Source organism: Anomaloglossus baeobatrachus, chromosome 1, assembly GCF_048569485.1.
Source record: "Anomaloglossus baeobatrachus isolate aAnoBae1 chromosome 1, aAnoBae1.hap1, whole genome shotgun sequence".
Classification (NCBI taxonomy): Eukaryota; Metazoa; Chordata; class Amphibia; order Anura; family Aromobatidae; genus Anomaloglossus; species Anomaloglossus baeobatrachus.
This window is the reverse complement of record NC_134353.1, coordinates 192,101,082-192,111,300: the sequence shown is the minus strand read 5'-3', so window position 1 is coordinate 192,111,300 and position 10,219 is coordinate 192,101,082.

Genomic DNA, 10,219 nt, shown 5'->3' with positions numbered 1-10,219 from the left:
TTCCATCAGCGTAATGTTTGAAACATAATTTTTTATTATTAGGAAGTTAGAAAACTTCAAACTTTATCAGCAATTTCTCAATTTTCCAACAAAATCTATAAAACCATTATTTAAGGGCCCACATCACATTTAAAATGACTTTGAGAGGCCTAGGTGACAGAAAATACACAAAGTGACACCATTCTAAAAACTGCTCCCCTAACACTGATCATAACCACATTTAAGAAGTTTATTAACCCTATAGGTGCTTCACAGGAACCAAAGCAAAGTGGAAGGAAAAAAAATGAATTGAATGAAATTAATTTTACTTTTCCCACAAAAATGTTACTTTAGCCATAAAATTTTGCATTTTCACAAGGGTAATAAGAGAAAATGCACCATCAAATTTTTGGTGCAATTTCTCCTGAGTAAGCTGATACCTCACATGTGGTGGTAATCTACTGTTTGGGCGCACAGAAGGACTCGGAAGGGAAGGAGCGCCATTTGAATTATTGAATGCTATAATATTTGCAATCGTTAGTCGACGCCATGTTACATTTGGAGAGCCCCTGATGTGCCTAAACAACGGAGCTCCCATACAAGTGACCCCATTTTGGAAACTAGACCCCTCAAGGAATTTATCTAGTTGTTTAGTGAGTACGTTGAACCCCCAGGGGCTTCACACAAATTTATAACATTGAGCCGTAAAAATAAAAAAAAAATAAGTTTTTACCACAAAATTGTTGCTTCAACCAGATAACTTTTTTTTCACAAGGGTATGAGGGAAAAAAAAGCACCATAAAATTTCTTTTGTAATTTCTCCCGCAAAATTGGCTGGAATCATTAGCGGATGCGATATAGTGTTTGGAGAGCCCCTGATGTGTCTAAACAGTGGAGCTCCCCCACAAGTAACCCCATTTTGGAAACTAGACCCCTCATTGAATGTATCTAGATGATTGGTGAGCATTTCAAACCACCAGGGGCTTCATGGAATTTTATAATGTTGAGCCTTGAAAATTAAAAAATACATTTTTAACCTAAAAAATGTTGCATTAACCTCCAATTTTTCACATTTAGTAGGGTATCAGGAGATCATGAACCATACAATTTGTTGTGAAATTTCTCCTGAGTATGCCAGTATTGAGGCACAGTACAAAGTGAAGTAGGAAGGACCGCCATATTGGAGTGCAGAATTAGTTGGAAAGGTTTGCCGGTGCCATATTACATTGGCAGAGCCTCTGAGGTGCCAGAACAGCAGGAACCCCCACAACCTACCTTATTTTACAAACCCCACCCCTCAATGAATTCATTCAGGGATGCAATGAGCATATTGACTCTACAGGTATATCACAAAATGTTATACTATTGGATAGTGAACAAATGATTACAATTTTTACCACAAAAATGTTGTTTTAACCCCCAGATTTCCAATTTTCACAAGGGGAATAGGTTAAAAAATAATGTGTTACACAATCTCTCCTGAACGTGGCAATACACCACATGTGTACTGTTTGGCTCCACCACAGGGCACGGGAGTAGAGCTGGTCGAACTTGCAGAAAACTGGGACCAGCGGGTCCCTGCTGAATTTAAAAAAAAAATGGATCCGGTCCGAAATCTGGTACCCATATAAGTCTATGGGAACCAGAATCCAAAGATTAAAAATGTTGGTAGAAGGGATATGGGGGTAGAAGTGCGTTTGGTGTACTCACTGAACCTCCATCATGGCGGCAAGCTACTTTCCCTTCCGGAGCTGACAATTAACCCTCATTGAACATTCACTGCTTTCCTTGCCCATCGGCGAGTGTAATTGGTTGCAGTTAGATGCGCCCCCACCCTGAGTGGTAGCGTGTCAGCTGACTGCAACTAATCACAGGTGCCAGGATGGCCAGTGGGCGGAGAAAGCAGTGCAGCTGTCTTCAGGTGAGTATCGTGGTATAAAAATAAATGAATAAATACAACAATTTGTGCAGGGTCCCCCTATTCTGATACCACCACAGATAAAGTCAACGGCTGCTGCCCCCAGCTGTCAGGCTTTATCATAGCTGTGTATCAAAATAAGGCCAGAGTCACACACTTGCTCAAGTCTCGCATTGCATCACCCGGCAGCCACACATTCACCTGACAGGAGCGTGCATCTATATGTAGTTCTATGCATCTGCATGCTCCTGTCCAGAGAGTGTGCGGCTGCCCGGTTATGCGATGCGAAACTCGTGCAAGTCATATGGTTCTTGTGAGCGCACCGTAAGGCTGGAGTCACACTTGCGCGAGTCTCGCAATGCATCACCCGACACGGCCTGACGCTCTCCAGACACAAGCGTGCAGCTGCATGGAACTGCATGCAGCCAACCCGCTCCTGTCAGAAAAGTGTGTGGCCGTGCCGGGTGATGCGATGCAAGACTTGTGCAAGTGCCTCGCAAGTGTGACACCAGCCTAAGAGGAACCACATGCGGCTTTTTTGGTTATTATTTAAATAGTTAAAAAAAACGACGTGCAGTCTCCCCAATTTTCATACCCAGCCAAGCTAAAGCTGACAGCTGGGGCTGCATTCTCAGGCTGGGGAGGTCCAGCCTAAAATTATTAGCCTCCAGTTGCCCGAAATTGTTGCATCCATTAGATGTTACAAGCCCAGTGCTTAACCGGCTCTTACCGAATGCCCTGATGCTGTGGCAATCGGGGTAATGATGGGTTAATAACAGCGCACAACTGCCACTAAGCCCTATATTAATGATGGCAGGCATCTATGACACCCGCATCATTAATCTGTAAATGAAAGTAAACAAGCACAAACACTGAAAAAATCCTTTATTTGGAATAAAATACAAAAAACTGATTCAGCTCTGCTACATCTGAATATCACAGCGAGCGGCCATAGAGCGGCATGGCTGCCCGCCGTGAGTGCAGAATGAATGAGCCGCGGTGAACGGTGACTGGATGCACTGAGACACATCACACAGGCTGGAGGCGCGCCGGACTACAACCAATCACAAAGGCCAGGCTGGCCGGTGGGCGTGGAAAGCCGTGCATATGAAATGACACAGGGAGACAGCAGGAGTAGTGTGGGAGTAGCGTAGAGCCAGGTCGGAGCCTGGGTAAGTATGAAGCGCTCACTTCATTCTTATTTTCTTTATTTTTCCGTTTTTTTTTAATTTTCTCGAGTGCCGGATTCCGGAAAAACACCCGGAATCCTGGGCCCGGATCTGGCACACGAGCAACTTTGAAACCGCACGGATCTGGACTTTTTCAAGCCGGGTCCACCCAGCCCTACTTGGGAGGGAAGGAGTGCAATTTGCTTTTTGAAGCACAGATTTTCCTAGAATAGTTTGTGGACTTCAACTGCAGAGCCCCTAAGTGTCAAAACTAAAGAAAACCCCCTCAAGTGACCAAATTTTGGAAATTACAAACCTCTGGGAATTCATCTATGGGTGTAGTGACCATTTAGTCTCTGGAAAACACCCATAGTGTCAAACACAGTGAATGTTGCAGAATTTAAAAATTGCTACTAAGTCCTTGTGCCCAGTACATTGTAGTGCCTAGTCACTGTGCCCAGCTCATGCTTCTGTAAACCTGCACCCTGTACATTTAGGTGGGCTCTCCTTGCTATAACAATGCCAAGCATGTGGAAGCTAACTGAGGTTTAGGCACATTGTGGGGCTCAGAAGAGAGGGGGGTATTTGGATTTAGGAGCGCAGATTTTGTTGGATTTCTTATTTGAGGAGGGGAGCCATAGCGTTTTTCAAAAGCCTTTGTGCTACCACTAATGTGGAAGCCCCATATATTTCCGTTAACCGATGATCGAACTGAGTGGGGACTTGAGTTTTTGTGGGCTGAGTTGAATGCTACTTGGTGGCGATCTTGGTACAGAACATTTTAGATTAGTTCACTTTTATCTTGTGCTCTATGCTGGGCACTTACAGTGGGGAAACAAAGTATTTCGTCAGGCACCAATTATGCAAGTTCTCCTGTGCCGCCCCGGTGGAAGCAGCCAAGCTGCTCGAATCTGGGTTCGCCGTGGCTCGAGGGTCTCCGGACCCGGGGGTCGTGCAGCCACTCAAATGAAAGGGGATATTTACAGGGGAGTTGATGTATAGTTTGTGACGCCATCCATGGTGTAGGGTAATTTGGGAAGTACCGCCGCTGCCGTTGGGAGTACCCGGGGTGATGAAGTGGGGCAGCAAGGTGTTGTAACCCTCCATGGGTAGGGGGATGCCCCGGGACTCAGTGAGGGGTGCCGTGGGATGCAGGGGTCACTCTCATACTCACTCAGTTGATAAGCAGACACTGACAACCGGGTAAACCAAGTCTCTGGGTACCACTGCCGCTGATGGGAGCTCGTCCGGGTCCCATCCCCAATGGCGCTGCCTGGTGATCCATGACCTGCCTCCTGCCACTTAGTTTGACTTCAACTTGATGGCTTGGTAGCATCGAACTAGCCGGGCCCCACTCCCTACTATGGATAAGTATGGGAGCTTGCTCTCAGGGCTCACGCTTGGGATTTTCTGGACCGTTTTGGATTCGAAAGGCCTATCCCTCTCGTTCCGCTAGTGCCCTGATTCTGGAGCGGGTGGGAACAGATCATAAAGGCTCCGTTCTCCTCAGGTGAACTGTCGGGTTGCCTGAAGCTACTCCCCGACCTAGGGTCCGTGTACCACATCGTGCCTTCGGTCCCTGACCGATGATAGTGCTAGCCTGCCGGCTGTCCCCCTCGACAGGTCCAAGCACCTCGCCACAATCCCCTGTGACCAGGGGTCTGACTCCTCTAAGCCCAGACCACCGTCTGCAACCTAGACAGTTCCTTCAGGAGTCACTACTCCCAACTTCCTCTGAGCTCCTCACAGCTCGAGGGCTACTTCCCAACCTCTCTCCACCCACAGACTCAACTCCTCGATGACTACACTCCTCACCTCCCCTCCCTGACCCCCCCATGTGGGCGACTCTATTCCACTCAAGCCATCCACTGGTGTGTCTGGTGGGTGTGGTGCAGGGTGTATCTAGGATTTGATTTGATGTTGGAGGCAAGACCATTTAGTTAGGGACCCAGAACCAAGAGGGAGGCGGAATACTGCACGGAAGGGTAGTTTGTGCAGTACCCTGTGACGACCTGATATTCCAGGTGCGTCACACTACCACTTAAAAAGATGAGAGAGGCCTGTAATGTCAATTACTAATTGACATCATAGGTAGACCACAACTATGAGAGACAAAATGAGAAAAAAAATCCAGAAAATCACCTTGTCTGATTTGGCAAGATTTTTTTGCAAATTATGGTAGAAAATAAGTATTTAGTGATGTAAAAACATGCAATATTTCTGGCTCTCATAAACCTGAAACTATTCTTTAAGAGGCTCCTCTGTCCTCCACTCATTACCTGTAGTAATGGCACCTGTTTGAACTTGTTATCAGAATAAAAGATACCTGTCCACAACCTCAAACAGTCACACTCCAAAGTCCACTATTGTGAAGACCAAAGAGCTGTCGAAGGACCCAGAAAAAAAATTGTAGCCCTGCACCAGGCTGGGAAGATTGAATCTGCAATAGGCAGCAGCTTGATGTGATGAAATCAACTGTGGGAGCAAGAATAAAAAAAGGGAAGACATACAAGACCACTAATAATATCCCTCGATCTGGGGCTCCATGCAAGGTCTCACCACGTGGGGTCAAAATGATCACAAGAACGGTGAGGAAAAATCCCAAAACCACACGGCGGGACCTAGTGAATGACCTGCATAGAGCAGGGACCACCATAAGAAAGGTTACCATCAGTAAAACACTACGCCGTCAGGGAATCAGATCATGCAGTGCCAGACGTGTTCCCCTGCTTAGGCCAGTACATGTCCGGGCCCATCTGAAATTTACAAGAGAGCATTTGGATTATCCAGAAGAGTATTGGGAGAATGTCATATGGTCTGATGAAACCAAAGTAGAACTGTTTGGTAGAAACAACTCATCGTGTTTGGAATAGACAGAATGCTGACTTGCATCCAAATAACACGATACCTACTGTGAAGCATGGGGGTGGCAACATCTTGCTTTGGGGCTGTTTCTCTGCAAAGGGACAAGGACGACTGATCCGTGTACATGAAACAATGAATAGGGCCATATATTGTGAGATTTTGAGTGCAACCCTTCTTCCATCAGCAATGGCATTGAAGATGAATTGTGGCTGGGTCTTTCAGCATGATAATGATCCCAAGCACACCACCAAGGCAACAGAGGAGTTGCTTCATAAGAAGCATATGAAGGTCCTGGAGTGGCCCAGCCAGTCTCCAGATCTAAATCAAATTGAAAACCTTTGTAGGGAGTTGAAAGTCCATGTTGCCCAGTGACAGGCCCAAAACATCCCTGCTCTAGAGGAGATCTGAGTGGAAGAATGGGCCAACATACCATCAACAGTGTGTGCCAACCTTGTGAAGAATTACAGAAAACATTTAACCTCTGTCATTGCCAACAAAGAATATATAACAAAATATTGAGATGAACTTTTGTTATTGACCAAATACTTATTTTCCACCATAATTTGCAAAAAAAATCTTGCTAAATTAGACAAGGGGATTTTCTGGATTTGTTTTCTCATTTTGTCTTTCATAGTTGGGGTCTACCTATGATGTCAGTTATAGGCTTCTCATCTTTATAAGTGGGAGATTTGCACAATTGGTGGCTGACTAACTACTTTTTTTCCCCACTGTATATCAGGGTTTCCATCTAGATCTCCAAAATACATGATTCAGGTGAAACCCACAACGGATCCATTCACTAATGAGGCAGCAGAGTTGCTCCATTTGGTCTCTGTACAGCGGTGTCTGTCCTTTCAAAGCTGAGCAAAACGCAGTTTTGTGCTCGCATAAAAAGATGGGCACCGCTGGACTACAGGTAGACGTGAGGTCAAAGTGACGCCCTCTGCTTCATTACAGTGAATATTCCGTTGGGAATTTTGTATGAATTACGTTTTTCAGAGATTTAGGGTATGTGCCCACGATCTACACATGCTGTGTCTGGGATGCAGTGTGTCTTCCCCTGCATTGACGCCAGCGTTCTCTGCAGGAGACCGCAGCTGCCCATGCCCACAATCAGGGTTTGGGGTACTGTGGACTTTCGCTCTGTTTTCCTAGATGAGGACACTCCCGTCTCCGCAGCATGTCAATTGACATTGACATGCTGCACCTCGGGAAGCCGTGCTCGGGACATCATCTCCGGAAGCCGGCTCTCTTCCAACAAGAGCTGAGGATCCGAGGGTGCATCTGCCGCCCTCGCATTGTGCATCCATCAGTCCAATGAAGGAAGACAGAGTCTTCACAAAGATGGCGCCGGAGATAGAGTTATGTGCTGGTGCCAACTCCAACTCCAACACCATCTTTGTGAAGAGTTTTCAACAATAGTAATAATGCTAATGAGCAGGTGCCGGAATTAAAGTCTACTACGGCGACAGGGGGGGGAGGCAAGGCAGGCAAACATGCGTTGTGAATATGTGCCGCCCCCACGCCAGCAGCCGGTGCTGCTCGGATCCGCGGTATGGCTCAAGGGACTCTACCGGACCCGGGGGTTGCGCGGACACTTCAAATAAATGGGGACGTATTTGTACAGGTGTTGTGGAAAACTGTCTGTGACGCCACCCATGGTGTGTGGAGAGGTGTAGCACAACCGCTGCTGCTGTGGGACTCCCGGGGGCGATGGGCTGGCAGCTGGATGTTAACCCCTCCGTGGGTAGGGATGGATGCCCCGGTGCCCAATGTCTCTGTGCAGGGGATAGCACCTGGTCAGGCCGGGGATGTTACTCACGGTTGAATAAATCACACAAGTCCTTTGGTAAACCAAGGTGATGGTGGCCGGCTGCTGCGGCTGGGGGTGTATTTCTGGTCCCACACCCGGACCGGTGGTCAATGCCCCTTTCCTCTGCACTCAGTGTTTCCTGTGATGGACTCCCCGGTGTGCAGGAGTCCGCTCCCGGTCCTTTGGTTGGGAGCCGTGCCCGTCAGACGCTGACCCGTGGGATCTACTGGGCCCTGGCGGATGCCCTATCCCTCTCGGTGGGAGGTTGTCTACTTTTCTGGACTTAAGGCCGCTTTACACGCTACGACTTAGCGATGTCGGTGGGGTCACGGAATTTGTGACGTACATCCGGCCACGATAGCGATGTCGTTGCGTATGACACCTATTAGCGATTTTGAATCATTGCAAAAACATTCAAAATCGCTAATCGGTGACATCCCCCCCTAATCTCAATTATCGTTGCTGCTGCAGCAGCGATGTTGTTCGTCGTTCCTGCGGCAGCACACATCGCTATGTGTGACACCGCAGGAACGAGGAACATCTCCTTACCTGCGTCCCGCCAGCAATGAGGAAGGAAGGAGGTGGGCGGGATGTTATGTCCCGCTCATATCCGCCCCTCCGCTTTGATTGGGCAGCCGCTTAGTGACGTCGCTGTGACGCCGAACGAACTGCCCCCTTAGAAAGGAGTAGTAGTGTGATGGGTCTGAGCGAAGTTATGCACCACGGGCAGTGATTTGCCCGCGTCGCACAACTGATCGGTGCGGGAACGCACGCTAGCGATATTGGTAACTATATCGCAGTGTGTAAAGCGGCCTTTAGATTGGGACAGGACCTATAATCCTGCCCTCAATTGGTTAATTAGCTAGGCCGTTGGTGCCGGTCCTGGCTTCAAGGTCCAAGTACCCCCTTTTGTGCATGGTTTCCGGGTCGGTTCTCCGGTGTCGGTACCGGCGGGCTACAACCCTGCCCTGGTCCACCTCGGATCTCCGGCAGCCGTCTTCCCTTCTCCTGCTGGCACTGACCACTGTCTGCCACCTAGCCAGTACGCCGGGGCTCCAACCCCGATGCCTATCAACTTGAACTTCCACTCAGACTGAGCTCAATTTTTTCACTCCTCCTCCACTGCTCCTCCAAAACTTCACTACTTGTTTTCCCGCCCCGGGTTCTCCAGACCCCTAGGAGGGCATTTTCCTTCAGCCTGGTCCCGCCCACTAATGTGTCTCTGTCCTTCCCTGAGGGAGTGACTAGGGTTTTGTCAGCTGGTTTAACCCTGTGTGGGAAAGGTGTTATGCGGGGGCCTAATCTGTGTGACTACCTGGTTTTGCCAGGGCGTCGCAAATGGATAGCAAGACCCGACACCCATATTCCTGCCCCTGTTGCACCATCAAATAGCAGTGCATTGCTGGAACTTTACTTGCACATATTTCTGAAATAAAACATCCAATCTTAGAACAAAAGGTATGTATAGAATCAGCATCCTAGCGCCTGTATAGCACTGGCTTTACTTTATATATGAAAATCCTGCTGGTTTGTTCTCTTTAAACTAAAGGCCCTGTCACACACAGAGATAAATCAGCGGCAGATCTGTGGTTGTAGTGAAATTGTGGACAATCAGTGCCAGGTTTGTGGCTGTGTAGAAATGGAACAATATGTCCATGATTTCACTGCAACCACAGATCTGCCAAAGATTTATCTCTGTGTGTGACGGGGCCTTTAATCTATAGTCAAAAGTTCTGAGCTTGGTACAAATATAGCTTTTCACAGAGTTTGATGCTTCAGTGTTGTTAGATCTGTTAGTCATAGATGTTTCTATAGTTACGGAAGTAGAATTATAAGCATTTATTTAATTTTAGAAGATTTCAAGCATTTATTGACAAACACATCAAGTTTATGTAGCAACTAAATATTTACAGCGTTCACCCTTTTATAAAGGCTGCTACCCTCCCTTTGACATGATGGTATCACCTATGGCCAAATCCTGTGTGATGACAATGTATTGTTGTCTAATCAGTCCTTGGAGTTTATCACAATGTCTTTGTCCACCTGCTTTGATTACAAGTTTTTGTGAATCCGAAATGTAAATATTTTGCTCACTGAGCCACTTAGTTATCATGTTTTCCTTGTGACATGGGGATCCATCATGCTGGAAAGAGTATTGTTCATCACCAAATTGCTCCAAAGCACTGATAAGACAACAATAGTTTACCAGCAGTCAGGAGCTGATATCCAGGATGTCAGGGTAGAAAACATCCAATAAAGCTGGGTTCACACTAAGCGACAGCGACAACGACGTCGCTGTTACGTCACCATTTTCGGTGACGTAACAGCGACCTTGTAAGTCGCTGTTATGATCGCTGCTTAGCTGTCAAACACAGCAGAAGCAGCAGCGATCATAACGTCGCTACATGTGCAGAGAGGAGGGAGCCGCGCACACCGCTTAGCGCTGGCTCCTTGCTTTCCTAGGTACAGTACACA